Genomic DNA, 19,610 nt, shown 5'->3' on the forward strand with positions numbered 1-19,610 from the left:
TCTCTCACCTCCCTTCTTGACACATACCTCCCTCCCACATATCTCGGTCCCTCCTGCCTTTCACTCACCTCCGTCCCTCCTGACTACCACACACCTCTCTCTCCTCCTTTGTACCCCCAACTCCCCCCCCCCAAAAAAAAAAAAAAAAAAATCCTCTCATATATCCGTTTCACCTGTAACAATAGCGGAAGCTTTTACACACACACACACACACACACACACACACACACACACACACACAGTTTCCATTCCCCGTAATGATTTCTTTACTCTTACATCCTCCCTCCCGATGCCTCGCCTCCCTCCTTCACTCCTTCCCTCTGTCTCTCCTCCTTCCCCCTCTCCCTCCCTCTGCCTATCCACCTACCCTCCCTCCCTCTCTCTGCCTCTCCTCCATCCCTGCCATCATCCCTCCCTCTAACTTTCTTAGCTTAGTACCATGGCACCCTGTCCTGCATCTTCTTCCCTGCTTCTCCCCCGTCATCCTTCCCTCCATTTTACCCTCCTCCGTCTTTCACCGCTAAATCTCCCTCCAGTCTCCTATGGCCCCATTCATTCCCATATCAGTCCTATACTTCCCTCCATCCCTTTCTCTCCCTTGTCTTCCCTCTTCCTTCCTCTCCCTCTCTCTCTCTTTTTCTTTACTACTCCATCCCCTTCTGTTCTCTCATCCCTTTCTCGCCCTTTGGTCTCTCCTTTCCTTTCCTTAACTTCCCTCCCTCTTTATACTTTTCTCTCATTCCTCACCTCCTCTCTTCTACCTTCCTCCCTTCTTTCTCTTTTTCCAGATAACCTCCTTTTTCTTTCCGTCATTCTTCCCTGCCTTCTTTCAGTCTTCACAAACACCATTCCAGTGTAGGCTTGTCCTCTTCTCCATTCTCTCTCTCCCAACACCATCCTCTGCGTTACTTTTCCTCCCCCAGTTTTCTTATTTTCCATCTCTGTGTCTCCATGTGTCTTTTCTTTGTATTGCATTTCCATATTTCTTTGAGACTCCCACATTGCATCTCTCTCACTTAACACCGCTTCTATTTCTTTTTCTCTCCATTCCTTCACCCTCTCTCTTCTCTCTCTCATTCCGTCTTTCCTCAGTTTCTGTTCTCTTCCCTTACAGTCTTTCCACATTCATTCCTTACATTTTCGTCTTCCTCTCTCTCCCCTCTCGCCATTTCTTGTTTTCGCTTCAGTTTTCCCTTTATTTAATACCATCCTTTCGATCTTAAATTTTCCCTTATCCCGTTCGTTTATATTTTCCTTATCTTTCCTCTTTCTATCTCCCCTCTTCGTTTTCATCGTCCACTCTCCTACTGTTTCGTCCATTTTCTGTTTTCCTTCGTCGTTTTTCTGTTTTATCAATCTACTAATATAAAGTATGGTCCTGTCAGTGTCTCCTGTCTTTCCTTTTCACTTCCTCGTTTGTTTTCTTTCTCCACCACTCTCCCTCTATCAACCCTCCTTCACTCCTCTCTGTTTCCCTCTTTCTCTTTTTTCCCTCTTTTTTTTTTCTATCCTCACATCCACTGAGTGATATCCTTTCAAGTCTTCTCGCTTTCCCTCTGGTAATCCTTCCCTCTTCTCTCATCTCAACATCACCTTCTCCCCCATCTCCCTCTACCCTCTCCTTCTCTTTCTCCCCGGCCATCTAAGTGTCTGCCTTTCCTCATATACAATCTCTTTCTCACAGTCTGGCCCCCCTACCACCCACCCAATAACCTTCTCTCACTCTTACCCCACCCTCCTCGAGTCAAACCAGTAATAATGGCTGCAAAATAATGGGAAAGCGTTTCCAATCCCGTGAAGCAAAATACTTCTTCTTCAATGGAGTTGTAAATATCTGGAACAGGTTACCCTCAGATACCGTGAACAGTATCTCAGTTAAGACATTTAAAAACAAAAAAAAAGACAAGTACTTGCACGAGAATCCTCAGCTGACTCTGTTTCTATCCGAATGTCTTACTTTTCCCAGCTACGCGTAAGTTCATTCCCCTCCTGTCTACAACACACCCCGTAAACTTAACGTATCCGTGCATAGTATCGCGTTATGTCAGTATATATTTGTCGATTTATTAAATGCAAATACAAAGGGGAAAAAGAAGTGTGTGGTAATCATAGGGGCATTTGTCTTCTTAGTATAATAGGAAAAGTGTATGGTAGGATACTTATTGACAGAGTTAGAGAAAGAACAGAGAAATTAGTTGGAGAAGAACAGGGAGGCTTTAGGAAGGGAAGAGGTTGTGTAGATCAGATATTCGTTCTTAGATCTTTAGTGGAAAAGTTTCTAGAGAAGGGAAAGAAGTTGTCTGCGGCTTTCATGGATTTGGAGAAAGCATATGACAGGGTGGATAGACAAGGATTGTGGAAAGTGTTAAGAATATATGGAGTAGATGGGTTGTTGAATGCTGTGAAGAGTATGTACGATGGTGCGAAGGCTGCAGTTCGTGTGGATGGTGAACTAAGTGAATTTTTCTCTTTGAAAGTTGGGTTGAAACAGGGATGTGTCATGTCTCCATGGTTGTTCAATCTGTACATGGATGGGGTAATAAAAGAGGTACAAGGTAGGGTAGTGGATGTTGGAGTGGCCCTGGTGAGAGGGGATAGTGTTTGGAAACTCCCTGTACTGTTGTTTGCAGATGATACTGTGTTGTTGAGTGAAGAGAAGGGGAGCTGCAAGGCTTGGTGGATGAGTTTGGGAGAGTGTGTAAGAAACGGAATCTAAAGGTGAATGTAGGGAAGAGTAAAGTGATGGTCTTTGAGAGAGGTGAAGTCAGTGAATGTACAGCGAGGTTGGATGGTGAGGAATTGGAAAATGTGAGTACGTTTAAGTACTTGGGTAATGTGATGAGTAAGGATGGAGGTTTGGAGGGTGAAGCAGGGAAGAAAGGTTGCTGGTTCTTTGAAAGCAGAGATAAGAAACAGGGAAGTGAGCGTGGAAGTGAAAAAGTTACTACATGACAGTATTGTGATACCAACTCTAACGTACGGAAGTGAAGCTTGGACGTTGTTGGAAGGACACAAGTCAAGAGTGAGAGCAGTGGAAATGAGTTATTTAAGAGGAGCCTGTGGAGTCACATGGAGAGACAGGCTGACGAATGAGGATATAAAGGAGCGTTGTGGTGTTGATGTGGATGTGATAGGAAGCGTTATGAGGAACACACTGAGGTGGTTTGGCCATGTGGAGAGGATGGAGGGTGAAAGACTGACGAAGAGAGTGTATGTGAGTGAGGTGGAGGGGGGAAGAGGGAGGGGGAGGCCGAGGATGAGATGGAGGGATGGGGTGGAGAGGTATATAAGAGAGGGGTGTGTGAGTTGGGAGCAGGGCAGTGAAATGACGGGGGACAGGGCGACTTGGAGGCGATTTGTTTGTGGCCACCCCAAATGGGATTGAGGCGTCTGGCAATAGATAGATAGATAGATAGAAATACAGTATTATAAACACAGACTAGGACCTGCACAGATAGCCCTGAGTTAACGGTCACTACTACTTTTGACCTGTGATGGACTGTGGAACACTGTACCAGGGGTCACTGCTTCAGGAGGTAATTTGTGTACTTGTCCTGCATGGTAAAGTTCCTTGTCACTGTGGAATGAACGGAGCTGGGGACTGAGCGACTGCAGCCTACCTTAAGGGAGCAGGTTCACAAAAAACTCGAAAAAATCGAAAAAATATGAAAAAATAGAAAACCGCGCCACAATCATGTACCATCTCTCGGGTATCGTTTGGCGGAAGAAAAATTGCTTTGCGTCGCCAAATTTAAATATCCCGGCGTATATTTAAAGAGCTACACACCCATGTGGGCGAGTTTGGCAATGTCAACAAAGACAGAAACATTTACTCTCTCAGTTGTTTTCTTTATTCTTTAGTTAATTTTCAGGTTTACTTTTGTTTCCTGGTGACATATGGAACTTTTAGCTCACGTTTGAATGTGAAGGCCTTGGCCTACTTCTGTACTCGGCGTCCCTAGTCCCGCCTGAGGCACTGTGAAGCGTGTAATGTTTGATTACTGGCAGTATTATTTTGCTCTAATTTGCCACTCCAGTCGTACTGTGACATTTTTGCAACCATCATGCCTCGTCAGTCCAAGAAGATGCTTATGAGACGCAAGAGGTGTAAGGACAGAAGAGAAATAATGGAGGAGAGTAAGAAACGTAGGCGGCAAGAAAGAGAGGAAGCGGAATCAGCCGGTCAGCTTGTCACAACCCGTCCTTCTCTGTCATCTCCCCTCACCCTGGACCCTCAACCACAACACCTGTTGCTACAGTGCATGTCTCAAGTGCAAAGAAAAGGAAAAGAATATTCTTTGAAGGCGATGAAGTGGTTGAAGGTGGGGATAGTGACACAATACTCATCAAGAAAAGTGTTTATGTAGTCATTGAAAAGTTTGGTATGCAGCAATTGTTGTGGAAAAGTCGACTTTGACAACATTTTCTGGTAGTGGTATTGACACTACAAAAGGAGTATTTTGCACAGAGTGTAATTTAGACCTGTTTAACACTAACAACGAGCCGGAAAGTTCAGATATTATCCCCAGTCTATGCAATGTGTTTACAGTGCTCAGTGTGAAGGTGTTGGCTATCGCTTGTGTCGGGATTTTGTGTTTCTCTAGGGCTTCGTGTGATGGAGTCCCGTACCTTTATCCCCTGAACATCCACACTGTGTCTACAGACGCCCCGTTAACTCACTGTATCGGTACATAATTTCATGCCTTATTTCTTTATTTATTTGATTATTCATTTTACTGTATTACTTTATCTTACTGGTAGCTTTTAGATAAAGTATTATAGAACGTAACTTTTCCTTTTCAGTCTTTCCCGTGAAATTTCCATGTCAGTTTTTCCATGCTTCATAGCGGTCCTTCTTACTTTTCTTGCCAGTTTTAACTGGAGGGCTTGGAGCCGTGGGGAGGGGGGCCTCTTGCTTTACTATCATTATCCTTTAGCCTGTAGACGTAGATCTCGTAGTCATAGTCTACTCTGTAACAAGCAGCCTAGAGGGGATCATACGGTCAGTTGCTGTTTCTTTCCTTTGTATTCTTTTGTATTTGTATTCCTTTGTGTGTCTGCCTTTCCTCCTTGTATATATTCACCTTCTCACTCTTACCTCCCTACCTCTCACCTTTTCACACACTGATTTTCCTCCCTCTCTCCCAGCCACTCTACCCTTACACTCTAGGCTCCCTTCCCCTTCACACCCTTGCCATCCTCTCTTCGACGCCTATAATAATTATATTCTAAGTCTCAGTTTTCCAGTATTCTGACCTCACCATTTCCTCTTCACCCCATTCCCCTGTCCCTAACTTCTTACCCTACCCTCTTTCCTCTTCCAGCTTTTCGATCCTTGACATTAACTGTTGGAATAGTTTTTTGTTAGTTATAACCTTCCCTTTACCAAACAGCCACGAAAGGACCAACAGGTCTGTTGCTGTTTGCTTTTCTTTGTACTCCTTTGTACTCCCTTACTCCTTCCCTTATTTTTCCTGTCGTCCTTCTGATCTGTTGCTGTATATTTTCTGTCGGTGCACTCATATACGAGTAATAAATAACACAGTCATTGTCGAGTGCAGCAAACTGCCTTGGCAGGATCAGTTGTCTTGTTCATTTTTGTTTTCCTCTTTATTGTTTTGTACTCGTTCGTATCTTCTGCTTTCCCTATAGCTTTTCGTCTTTTCGTCATCTTCCCTTTCTTTTCATCTCCCCCTCTCTTCCATCCTCCTATCGTCACTTTACTTCTCTGCCGTCCTTCAATCTCTTCACCCGTCCTTCCTGTCCTCGTCTTCCCTTCTTCTCCCTCCCTTTCCATAAACTATGTTTCCATCCCTAATACCTCCGACAGTCAACCCTCTCGTCTTGCCTTCCGCACTTCTCCCTCCTAGTCATGGTCAGTTTTTTCTTTGTTGTACGTCCTTTAAAATAATAATAATAATAATAATAATAATTATTATTATTATTATTATTATTATTATTATTGTATATTAGTATTACCCCATTCATGGTGTAGGGGCCGGAATCTAGGTTATAGTAATCCAGATCAGTGAATGGTAAGTGACTGCCATACCACTCTGGTAGCATTACTTGATTCAAATAAATCATGTGCTGGAGAACAATTCCATCCGCCACTTGGCCTGTGACGTGTTCGAAGCAAATAACCTTTAGCATGACTTCGTCTTAGTCCACCAACAAAACATTATACTGCCCAGACCCGGGATCGAACCGGGGACCTTTAGATCTTCAGTCTAACGCTCTCCCAGCTGAGCTATCTAGGCTACGTTTCTTTATCTAGAACAGAATACTAGCGTTGCTCCTACCCTAATAAGGTTAATGATACCACTGTTAACACTCAGGCTCCCATGACTTGCTCATATCTGAATAAAATAATCTGGTGTTGCTGGAATATAATATTTGAATTGTCTCGATGATAAGAGTGCTAATCATCTTTCATCTTTAACACCTTCAGCCCAAGGACGGCATTTATATTATATTCTTCGTATTGCCAGACGGTGGTATTCAATTTGTCATACATTAGGGGAAAAGCATCGCCATCCCTAACTCTTACGACTACTGGTATATATCTGTTTCATGTACCTGAACCTACACTTCCTTTTCTCTCGTCGCAACCATTATCTGCACTCTTTATCATTCTCTCATACTAGAATCCAACCCACTCTTTCACTCACCCCCCCTCTCTTATTCACGTTGTCTTTCCCCCACTTAGTTTCCTCCTCTCTCACCTAGGGCGTCCACTCTTTCCCACTCCCTCACACCTGCCCATTCGCTTCCTTACGCCCACCTGCTACCTTTCTTCCTCATTACATCCACTTTCACCAATCTCTGACACACCTGCCTCCCTCCTCCCTAACTCTCCCTGGCCCACATCATTCACGGTACCTTCCCTTCACTCCATTTCATTGATTCCAACCCAGTATCTTCACTTTCTTGCACTTCTCATACCCCAGTTTTACCCACTCATTCTTTTAGCCACTCACACTCAACCAGTCTCACTCACCCACCCACCCACCCATCTCCCCTGTCTTTCCCTTACACATTCCTTTCTTCTGCTCCACTCAATATTTCCACTCTTATTCATTCCCTATTATCCACCGTTTTACTCGTCCTCTCCCACATCAGTTCACGTTGTCGTCATCATGCTATTTGTCCTCCATTCTCATCCTGTGCTTCTCACTTCCTCCATTTCCCCTCTCTTCTGCTGTTCTCATTTTTTTCCTTGCATTCATTAGCTTCCTTTCCTTTCCATAACCTTTACTCTCGTCCACTGCGATATACGCCTGCCACACCCACTTTCTCACTCCCCTCCCTTCTGATAATTCACGCTGTCTTCCTTACACTCAGTTTCTTCCTTGCCTTCACCCTTTCATTACCCCTCCTACCTTTTTTCTGCTTCTGTCCTTTACTTCAATCCTCCAGCCCCTCTCCTTCCTGCTTTACCCCTACCCCCTCCTCTCTCTCTCTCTCTCTCTCTCTCTCTCTCTCGCTCATACTTTTCCTTCAGTCCTTCTTCCTGATGTCTTTCGCTTGTCTTTATTCTTCCCTCATTACTCATGTATTCATCTTTGTTACGTAAAGTTTTCCTCAGTTCCTTCCTTCCTCAGTATTCCTCCTTCCCTTGCTTACACCTCCCTCCCTCCTCCCTCCCCTCCTTCCTCCCTCCTCCTTCACACATACCTCCCTTCCTCCCTCCTGCCTCCCACACACTCCAATCCCTTTTCCCATCCAATTCCCCTCCCCCCCCGGAAAAAAAATCTTTCTCATAGTATCCGTTTGACTCGTAATCCTAGGGGAAGCTTTTACACACACACACACACACACACACACACACACAATCGTTCCATTGCTTGTGGTGTTGTAGCAGTAATATTCCTCAACAATCGCACAAATTGTTTTGGTCCTGTTAACAGGTTATTGACGTTCTTTTTTTCCCCCGGCGTTGTTTTCATAGCTGAGGCCCCGGGTGCTGTGTGTGTGTGTGTGTGTGTGTGTGTGTGTGTGTGTGTGTGTGTGTGTAATATTGAAGCAGTTGTTTTTGTTTGTTTGTTTATATGTGCGTTCGTGTGTGTGTGTGTGTGTGTGTGTGTGTGTGTGTGAGAGAGAGAGAGAGAGAGAGAGAGAGAGAGAGAGAAGGGGGGGGGGATTTTATTGAAGTAAGAAATACTCGCTGCAGTATTTCACACTTTGGGAGAATGAGAGAGGAGACGTAAATGGAATTCGCTGTAAATACACGTATGATGTACCCCGTGCTTGTTGGTGTGTACTGGTGTTTGTTTTGTTTGATGGTGTTTTGGGTAAGGTTGGAAACACTTTTCTGGTATGGAAATGTTAGTTTGTGATGATGTACGAAGTGTTTGTATAGGCCTATGCGCCATTTATTTACCCCATGCTTTTGATGTATGGATGTGTGTGTGTGTGTGTGTGTGTGTGTGTGTGTGTGTGTGTGTGTGTGTGTGTAGGCTAAATGTCTGTTTGTATGGAAATATTTTGTGTGATACGCTTTTTAATAGTCGTGTCATTTGTCCTGTATTAGATGATGAGTATTTGTCTCTTAAATAAGTGTCGTTAATGAAGTGACGTCTACGTGGCACACTATAAATGATTGTAACTGTAAAGCGGACTGTCCCGGTATCTGGTTCTCCTTAACTTATTGGTGATTTTGCCCCACTGTAGCCTATTTCCCGTAGCACATTGGCAGAATAACATAATACTGTTGCTTTACGCCCTTTCATTTGCATTTCTTCTTGACTAGCATCATACTCGTATTCTAATGTTACTATCTTTTTGCAGCTCGTTGGCTAAATAAGAGAATACTTAGGTTCTACATCCTTTTCTGTACTGCTTCTTCGTGACAAGTGCCAGTTTTTAGTGGTAATCTCTGCTATAGCTCAGCATTCAGTATGGAGGCGTGGCAGTTATACCTGAATTGAAATTAAGCACAGTAGAGCTGATAAGCAGTTTACGACAACACACTTTGATTTTATGTCAGTGTTGACCCAACAGGCTATTTTGTTCGGCTTAGGATCAGCCTCTAATAGTGACTGGGTTGCAGGTAGTTTCAGTTAACACCCTCAGTACGACCTGTTTCTACCGAGATCAAAAAAATCATATGATGGTAACAAGATTAAATGAAAAAAAGACATCAAGATGTCTTCCCAAGTTGAATACAAGCGTCTCACACACACACACACACACACACACACACACACACACACACACACACACACACACACACACACACACACACACACACACACACACACACACACACACACACACACACACACACACACTTTAACCAATGCATTTTCGTTATTAACATGAATTTTGGCCTTATTCAATAAGGATTTGACTGACGTTAGTAGTGGCATTGACAGGCAGATGAATCGAAATATATACATAGTTGTAGTAAACCATGTTCCAATGTGATCATTAGCAGTAGGTTTCATTGTTTAGGACACCAACTGAATTAAGTATTGACTGAATACTACTGGAGGTATTGACTTTGTAAATGTCAAACTGGCAGTATTAACAGACTGACCGAAAAATGGCTTTTCAAACGAACTTGCAACAATGTGCCCTTTGGGGAAGGCGGTGGCTTAATCTTAGAGAGGTGGCCTGCAGTCCTACCGGACCCAGGTTCAAATCCCCGCTGGGACAGGGAACAGTTTAAGGATTTGAATTTCATAATATCAGACTTTACTGATCTACCAGAAGTCCCGCCGACATGTCGTAAAAATATCCCCGCAAATACCAATACACCAGTCCTGTATGAGACAGCCCTAGCATGTATTTAATATGGACGGTGGGTGTTAGCGCCGAAGTGGTGACATGTAGAGGTGTATAATATGTAGGAGGACTACTGGGCCTTGGTAGCGGGCTGTGAAGCCTATGCCCAGAGTCGGACACATTAAAAAAAAAAAAAAAAAATCCATCCCGAGAGGTGTTTTCCCTAACTTGAATGAAATCATCTGAGTCAGCCATTTTGGAATACAGGAATTACTTCCTCGGGGACAAGAGAATTATGGAGAGATTGTTTTTACCTCCTTCCTCCAAGGGGTCTCTCGTAAAATGATTAAATTTTTCTGCCATTAGCCAAAATAAAATACAAAATAAGTCCTCGGGCTCAAAGGATCTGCACCTTTGGTGCAGGAGAATAACTCATAAAAGTCTAAGGTCAAAGCAAGCAAGATTTCACGTATAGGCTAAAACCCGTACTGGCCTGGTTCATGCAGAAAATGCAAAAGTGATTTTATGTCACAGATCTGCAACATTCTCTGCTTTTACCCTATCGTAAATCTTCTCCAGGAGGACAGTACCTTCACACTCTCGCTTGCTGCAGGAAGAGCGGAAGGGACTGTGGTGCCATTTGTGTGTCGCCCTGCACATAAATACAGCGAGAACACAGACTCCCAGGCAAAAATACCGGCTTTAAGCCAATACACTGATGATGAAGCAAGCAGCGGGGTGAAGTTTTAATGCAGGATAGAAGGGAGAAAGAGAGGAAATTTGATTTTTATGTTAACATTTTCTTTCATGTTTGCGTGCTTGCTTGCTTGCTTCTTTCTTTCTTTTCTTGTATGTAGGCTGTATATTTTTAATTAGGTCATTACGGACAGAATATGTGGGAGCAACGTGTGCTTACCAACCATTCCAGTCACCCAGTGCAATGTGTTTGGCAGACAAGCGCTAGGGCTGGGGTGGCTTTCAGCACTGGTAGGGAGGTACTTCACGTTGGGGTGGATAGTAAACGTGAACTTCAGGGCAAGTTTCCTGCACTGTCTCCCACTAAGCTCTTATCTAATTAGAGGTGCCAGAACTTGCGTTGTCACTCCTTTAAGTCCCTCCCAGTACTCTAACCAGCCAGTGGGATGTGCCAGTACCCGTGACGTCACATCCCACGGCTCCTGTCACTCTGATCACCCAATGGAAGGTGCCACAACTGGTAACATCATTCCTCTAAGCTTCGTCCACTGTTTACACACACACACACACACACACACACACACACACACACACACACACACACACACACACACACACACACACCCGAGAGCAACTTCACCGTAGATTAGCCAGCCCAGGGAAGTGAGAAACAGAAGGAGTGAAATACTGGGCGCATTTTTGTTCGCCACTGTACCTGGCTCGAAGATGACGGTGACAGTAGTGGGGAGATTCACGGCCGTATTATTAAAGTTGAGAAGGTGTAGGCCAGGCCCTAATGTAGGAGGGTTAGTTTCAAAACAGCTGTGAAGATAAGTCGTGGTTAGCCTACATTGCATTGTGCATACCATCGTCACCAACCAAGTGGATAGGCTAAGGTTACTTTATTGTCTTTCATAAGTGTCAATAGTATCGTAATAAAATATCGGGGTTTGTCTTTCCCTCCACCATCTCGAGTTCAGTAATATGTCCGTCAGGCTTCCAGAGACGGGGTTGGAATGTGATCCAGTTTCCTGGCCAAATGTCAGGTGGAGATGGGGAATTGTACGAGGAACGTGTGTTGCTTTGTGTGTGTGTGTGTGTGTGTGTATGTGTGTGTGTGTGTGTTCGAGAGAGAGAGAGAGAGAGAGAGAGGAAAGAAATAGGAGATGGCGGCAGGAACGAGAACAGGAAGAGAATGAAGAGAGAAGGAAGCCATAGAGAGGAGGTGGAGGAGGAGGAAGAGGAAGAGGATACTTAGGGAGGAAGAAAGTCAAAGCCAGAGGAAGGAGGGCAAAGAGGAAACGAAGGAGCGACGAGTGAGAATAGAGTAGACGTAAGGAGAGAAGGAGAGAGAGAGACTGTGAGAAAATGAAAGAGAAAAGTAGGGAGAAGGAGAGACGATGAAACTAAGGTGGAAGAGAGTAGAGGAGAATGAAAGGGCAAGGAGAGAAGGAGAAAAATTAGAAGAAGAGAGTAGAGAAGAATGAAAGGGCAACGAGAGGAGGAGAAAAAGTAGAGATGATAGAGAGAGGTGGTTGATAGAAGAGAGGAAAGAGGAGGAGAGAAAGAAGAGGAGTAGGAAGAACATTTAGAGAAGCTGGTACACAAGAAACAACAGTATCAGCAACAATCATTATATTTACATAGGTTAATATATAACCCCTTCAGCGCAAGGACTTTTTTCTTTTCTATTCTTGTCACATTCAGCCGATCAGTATTGTGTTCAGTGGAGACGTCTGGCAATAAAGGGATTAGTGGAAGCTGTGTCGAACTCTTCCAGTTCGGAAAGTCACTCAATAACTGAATGAAGTCGTCTGGAGGTGGAAAGAGTAAAATAGGTGAGTACACCATTGTGTCCACTAATCAACAGTAAACAGACGTAAAGCAACAACAGCAACATCAAGAACAACAACAAGAACAAGTACGCAAGGATGAATATAGCGTTGCATATCAGTATTGTTGGATACTTAAACCAAACATGTCTTAACTTTCTTTGCTCGTTGGTTAGGCCCTGATAAGTCATAGCCTTTCCTTACAGAAGTTCAGAAACAGGAAAGCAAATGATGATGATGATAATAATAATAATAATAATAATAATAATGATAATAATAATAAGAAGAAGAAAATAAAGAAGAAGAAGAAGGAGGAGGATTAGGATGAGGAGGATTACATAGGAAAGCAAACAGTAACAGACCTTATGGTCCTTTCGAGGCTGCTTGTTACAGAGAAAACTGTGACTACAAGATCTAACTCTACATGCTGAAGGATAAGGATAGTAAAGCAAGAAGGCTCCCCCCCACCACCAAACCCTCCAGGAAAAAGTGAGAAAAACCACCATGCAGCATGGAAAAACTGACATGGAAATTTCATAGGAAATACTGGAAAGGAAAAGTCACATTCTGTAATACTTTGTGTATAAGCTACCCGATTGAGTAACCTGAAAGAGAAAGTAATCAAATAAACTAATAGGTACGGCATGACATTATAAACCGGTACATTGAGTTAATGGGAAGTCTGTGGACATAACGTGGAAACTACACACTGCACAGCGTGGATGTTTAGGTGTGGTGCGGCAGCCTTGCCTGGCGCTTTTAAGGTAGCCAGCAGTCAATCAGGCCCTAGCTCCGTTCACTCCACTGAGACAAGGAACTCTCCCATGTGGGGCAAGTACACAAGTTTCTTCCTGAAGCAGTGACCCCTGGTACATTAAAAAAATCCCGATGGTGGTCACTTAACTAACAGGGACCTTTAGTGATCCACAGCCCATCACAGGTCGAAAGTAAGAGTAGTGACCGTTAACTCAGGGCTGTCTGTGCAGATCCTATTCTGTGCTTATATTACTTTCTTTGCATTGGGGAGATTGGAAAATACATAAGACGGGTGTCTTAGACAAAAGGGGACTGCACAGTGCACAGTGTGGATGTAAATGCACAGAGTGGATGTTTAGGGGTGGTGCGGCAGCCTTGCTTGGCGCTTTTAAGGTAGGCAGCAGTCACTCAGGCCCTAGCTTCCTTCACTCCACTGAGACAAGGAACTCTTCCATGTAGGACAAGTACACAAGTTTCATCCTGAAGCAGTGACTCCTGGTACATTAAAAAAATCCCGATGGTGGTCACTTGCCTAACAGGGACCCCCAATGATCCACAGCCCATCACAGATCGGAAGTAAGAGTAGTGACCGTTAACTCAGAGCTGTCTGTGCGGATCCTAATCTGTGCTTATATTACTTTATTTACATTGAATAAATTGAAAGATGTATAATGACGTGACGCGACAATATGTACAGGTACGTTGTTTACGGGGTGTCTTGTAGACAAAAGGGGAATGAACTTACACGTAGCTATAAAAACAAGTTATTCGGACAGGAAAAGAGTCAGCTGAGGATTCTCGTGCAAATACTTGTCTATTTTGTTTTTGAATGTCTTAATTGAGATACTGTTCATGGTATCTGAGAGTAATCTGTTCCAGATATTTACAACTCTGTTGAAGAAGAAGTATTTTGCTTCATGGGATTGGAAACGCTTTCCCATAATTTTACAGCCATTACTTCTTATTTGACTCGACCAGTCTATATCAAAATATTTATTCACGTCTAAGTTGTCATATCCCTTCATGATTTTGAAAACTTCAATAAGGTCCCCTCTTAACCTGCACTTCGTTAGGCTAAATAATAAAAGTTCTTCAAGAAGGAGGAGGAGGAAGAGGAATAAAAGAAAGAACGAAATAAATATATAGAGGATATAAACACAGCAGAAATCATGAATAAACACTACTTCTTTTATTCGTCAAGTAAAGACAGAATAAATAAACGAAAAGTGACTTAGAAGAAAGGAGAAACAGAAAATGAGTATGAGGTGAGAGAAATCAGAAAAGAAAGTGAAGGAGAAAGAGACAAAGAAATGGAATACAGAGGAGCCTAAAATGTGAAAAGGCAGAAGAAAAAAGAGAACGAAGAGAAATATAAAACAAACGAGAAGGAGTGAATAAAGAAGGGGAAAAGAAAGAGAAATGGCAGAAGAGAGAAGACGTAATGAGAATTTCGGGAAACAAAAATGAGAGAAGAAAAGGGAAAAGAAAAAAGGAAGATCAACGAAGAAGGAAAAGAGAAAGAAGTGGAAGAAGCAAAAAGGATAGAAAGAAAGAGAAGAAGGAAGAGAGGAAAGAGAAATTGGAGAGGACATAAAAGAGAGAATGAAACAAGAAGCGGTGCCAAGGCACAGCAAACCCGTCCCAGGCAGTCATTTTAGTGCTGACGGAAAAACACAACAGGATGTCTAGTCAAAGGTGTCACATATCAGATTTGGAGTAAATCGGGTGAAAATTGAGTACAACTCTCATGTGTGGGGAGGCTCCCCACACACGGCTCTTCTTAATAGGGTGGAGTCAAAGGCTTTTCGTCACATCAATTCTTCTCTTACTAGCTCCCTTCAGCCTCTGCCTCTTCGCCGCACTGTTGCATCTTTATCTCTTTTTTATCGCAACTTCAATGGTCACTGCTCCTCTGAACTGTCTGCGTGCATCCCACCACCTCTACGTAGCACCCGTCTAGCAACAAATTTTCATCCCTTTTCTTTCCAACTCTCTAATGCAAGAGTTAGCCGTTACTCCCAGTCTTTCATTTATGCAACAGGTCAGCTCTGGAACTGTCTCCCTCTATGTGTATTTCCTTCTTCCTATGATCTCCAGTCTTTCAAACGCTGTGTCCATACATCTCGATATGAACGGATCTTGAATTTGGCTCTCTTTTGTATTGCTTTTGTTTTTTCTTAGAAGGAACAGTGTGCGGGCTTCTGGCCTTTGGTTCCTTCTTTCTTGCTTTAAAAAAAATAAATAAATTTTAGGCCCGACCTGCCAGACAAAGACCCCCCCTACCGCTAACTAGGGGGTGACCCCCCTGACGTAATGAGGCATGTTACAGGATGCAGATTTGAAAGATGCACCTTTAGGTTTTGGTTTCATGTCGATATGACGAATTTGAAAGGAGTTACGGTGAAAAAACGATTTTTACCTGTCCCCGTTTTTTACACTTTTGGGGCCTACAGCCTGTACCCTGGCTTAATTTGGCTCAAAATTTAATCAGGTGATCAGAAGGTCATGGCCCATTAACTCCGTAATTTTAGTCAAATTCGCACAAGAAGTTTCCGCGTAAAGTTGTTCACAGACAGACAGAAAGACAGACAGATAGACAGACAAACCGAGTGAAAATATACCCGTCCCCGAGCCCCTCCGGGGCGGGGACGGGTAACAAGAAAAGGACAAAACAGTATCAGCGAAGAGGAAGAGCTGAGAAGTTCCATCCATCCATCCACCCATCATCCAATCCTACATTGCCCCATGAGGAGCGTAGGAGCCCGGGGCTAGGCAGTTGGTCCCGACATTTAAGATGAGAGTGACCAGCCTCACTCATCCCTGAGTGGCATTATATGAGCAATCAACCCCAACCACCCCTTGGATATAAACCTTCACCGGCTCAATCCGATTGGAGCCCAATAACTACCCACTAAACCACCAGGCGCCAAAATTTGATTATATGGTTATCACCCAAAGTAGTAAATGGTTTCCTGGTGCACAGGAAACCATTTGGCTTGTCACTCAGTGTAGAGTCACCCACAGGCTGAAGGAAGTGGAAAGAATAAAGGAAAGAAAGACAGAAGAGGGAGTGTAAAGTCACCCGTAGGCAGAAGGACAAGGAAAGAATGAAGGAAGAAAGACAGAAGAGAATGGAAGGAAAGAAGGATGGAGAGGAAAGGGCAGATACCCGAGAGCAGCACTACATCGAGTGAGTGGATGGTGAGCGTCCCCACCTACCAAAGAAGTAAAAAGAGAGGAAGAAAGAAGAATGTGTGGAAGGTGATGGCGGTAAGGGAGGTAAGGGAGGTAAGGAAGTGTGTGGAGGGAGGAAGGAGTTAAGGAGGAGAGTTCCCAGACAGGTAGGAGTCCCTGGAGAGGTGGAAGGAGGGTGGGAAGGAAGGAAAGAATGAAAATTAGGAAGTGGGAGGAAGGGAGGGGGAATTGGTAAGACAGACAGGGAGGATAGGTGTGAAAAAAAGCTGAAGATAGAAAGGTAGGGAAGGGACGCAGAGTTGGAGACAGGGAGGGAGAGAAGTAGGGACCTGGAGGGAAGGAGAGAAAGGAGGGAGAGGGAGGAAGGGAATGAGAGCTGGAGAGAGGGAGGAAGGCAAAAAGGGAGAGAAGAGATAGAGACCTTTAGAGAGAGAAAGGGAAAGGGGGAGGTTGAGAGGAAGAGTTGGAGACAAGGAGAAAGGGGGAGGAAGAGGAAGAGAGTTAGAGAAAGGGAGAGAGGAAGAACTGAATGAATGGAGACAGAGGGAGCAGGTGAAAGAGACAGAGGGTTAGTGAGAGAGAAGGGACGGAGGAATCAAGAGAACGAGGGTGAGCTGGTGAGGGAGTAGGGAGGAAGGGTATGAGACAATATTAGAGAAGGAGAGAGGAGAGGAAGGATGAGGTGGATGAGTGGGGGTGAGTTTGAGAAAGAGGGAAGGAGGGGGTGAGGGAAAGGGGAAGAGGAAGGAAGGAATGTCACATGCATAAGAGTGTGTGTGTGTGTGTGTGAGAGAGAGAGAGAGAGAGAGAGAGCTAAGCCAGAAGGGAGAGGCGGCTCTGGGGGAATCCTGGAGAAAAATGGGAAGTGGCAGGTCGAAGGAGGAAATGGAAAAGAGAGAGAGAGGGGGGGGGGAGGCTATTCCTGAAGCTCCCAAGTTTATGTTAGAATTTTTTTTTTTTATAATCACATTAGTTAAGAGGAAAATTTAGTGGACTTTATAATTTAAGAGAAAAGAGGAGGAGAAAGGCTTGTAAGGTGGAAAGTGTGATGAAGACTCTCTCTCTCTCTCTCTCTCTCTCTCTCTCCATTTCCTTCTCTTAATATTTTAAGTGACCCAGTCCATTTTCTCTCTATCATCACATACACTCCGCCTTCCTCATCCTTCTCTATACCCATTTTCCTCTCCCTTTTTCTATGTTTTTATGTACTTACTTTTGTCTGCATTCTACATTCTTTCCATATTGTTTGATTGTTTCTTTTCCATTCTCCTTCACGTATACATTTCCCTCTTGCCATTCCGTAGTGCTGTGTCTGTGCCTTAACCCTCCCAGGTTCCGCACTTCCCTGCTGTTCTGTTCCTGGTAACGCCACGCTGTTTTATTCTGATTACGGTGGGTCCTGGGAGTCTGACATGCTTCAATATTGGTTTCCTTTTCCTTCCTCATTCTTTACATTATTTTTCCTTCTTTCCTTCCTTTCTCTCAGTTAACTCATTTTTTTGTACTAAATCAGTGTTTGCTCTTTATTTTCCCTCGTATTCCATTTGTATCACTCGTTCTTCAATCCCATGTTTTCTTCTTCCTTTTTGTCATCTCACTTTATTTTTCCCCTTCCTCATTTTCTTATTCTTCTTTCTCCTTCCTCTTGTTTCCATCTTTTCAACATTTGTGAAGAAATCACTTTTTGCCTTCCCTCATCCTCTGTCCTGCCGCGTACTGTATTTTCTCTGTCCTGTGTCCTATTTTATTTCATCCATCTTCCACTTTCTTCCACTGCCTCCTTTCTTCTCTCTCTCATTCCACCCCCCCCCCCAGTTGTTTTGTTCTCCCTCATACTCTCTCGGACCCTCTCACCTTCTACCTTCCCCCGCATCCTTCCTTCCCTCCTCCTCCTCCTCCTCCTCCTCCTCCTCCTTCTTCTTCATCTCCTCCTCCCTCTCTCTCTCTCTCTCTCTCTCTCTCTCTCATATCCTTCTTTTCTTTTTTCTTTTCATTTTCTCTTTTGCTCTTTCCGTTTTTTCTCTCTCCTCTTTAGTTGATCTTCTTTCTTCATTTTCTTTCCCCTGTTCTCCCCTTTCGTTCCATCCGTTCTTTCTTGTCTCGTTCATTCATTTCTTTATTTCTCCCATCCCAGTTTTTTCTTTCTCTGTCCATCTCCCCCTTTACCTTTTCTCTTTTTCTTCCCTGTTCTCCCTCCTTTTTTTTTCTGCCTCTGTCGTTTTTCTCCAGCTTTTGTCAGCCCTCTCACGCCTCTTCCTCTCTCCTATATTTTTCCTTTTCTTTCCCTCTTCTCTGTCCCCCTCACCGTGGTCCTTTCTCCCTGCCTTGTCCCACTTCTCATACACTTCCCTCCTTTTTTCTGGATTCTCCCGTTTTCTTTTCACGTAATTCTTTTTCCACCATTTGCCCTTCCCTCCACTCTCTGTTCCATCTTTCTCTAACCTTACTTTCTCCCATTTTTTCCCTCCCCGTTTCGAACACGTCCTTTATTTTTTTGTACACTCATTCTCTCCTTTCTTCCCCTTTCTCTCTGCTCCACGCCCCCCACCCTCATAGACCAGATGGCCAAGCACTACTTCCTCACGCTGTCTTCATGCTCCCCCCCCCCCTCTCTCTCTCTCTCTCTCTCTCTCTCTCCATTTACACGTACAGTATCTGCTGCATCCTTTTTTTATGTAAGTTTCCATCCTTTCTTTTTTGTGGTTCGGGTTCTCTATCATTCTTGTATTCTTTCTTCCTGTATGCCACACGGTTGTATCTCTCCTGATTTATCTCGTCTTTATTCCATTCTTCCCTTCCTCCATTATTTTCTTTTCTTTTCCATTTCTCTTTCTTTTCTTTACCGCCTTTTATTTATTCTTTATCCAGTTTTCTTCCTTTGTCCCCTTATACTTCATTTCCTCCTCCCTTCTCATTTTTTTTTTTTTACTCAACTTTTCCTTTCCCCCCAAATCTCCTCTCTCTACCCCGATATTCTTACTTATTATTATTATATATATAATTCGTCAGTTCACCTACCTCCCTTTCCCTTTATCCCCCCCATCCCCTCTCTTCTATCATCCTACTCTCTTTTTACTTCCATCCCTTTTTCTTTTCACACCTCTTTCCTTTCCTCTTCTGTTCTTTTTCCTCTCCCTCCCTTTCCGTAACTCCTGTTCCCTTCCCTCCCCCGACAGTCAACCTTCTAGTCTTACATTCCGCTCTTTCCCTTCCTGGCCAAGGACAGTTTTGCTTTTTGAAGATATGAAATAATTATATTCTTGCTCTAATGTTTCTTTGTTGTACTTTCCTTTGATAAGCTTATTTTAAGTATAATTATAATAATAACTAATAATAATAATAATTATTATTATTTATTATTATTGTGGTTATGATGATGATGATTATTATTATTATTATTGA

The 19,610-nt window shown here is 43.6% G+C and overlaps 1 non-coding gene across 1 annotated transcript; it reads right to left on the bottom strand.

Annotated features, from left to right (window-relative positions):
• Positions 1–6,187: 6,187 nt before the first annotated feature.
• Positions 6,188–6,260, bottom strand: TRNAF-GAA (transfer RNA phenylalanine (anticodon GAA)). Its single transcript has one exon. It is a non-coding gene; the product is annotated as a tRNA-Phe (tRNA).
• Positions 6,261–19,610: the final 13,350 nt, after the last annotated feature.

Source organism: Coenobita brevimanus, chromosome 58 (assembly GCF_032717465.1).
Source record: "Coenobita brevimanus isolate Jiangsu-jjx chromosome 58, ASM3271746v2, whole genome shotgun sequence".
In the NCBI taxonomy this organism is placed as follows: Eukaryota; Metazoa; Arthropoda; class Malacostraca; order Decapoda; family Coenobitidae; genus Coenobita; species Coenobita brevimanus.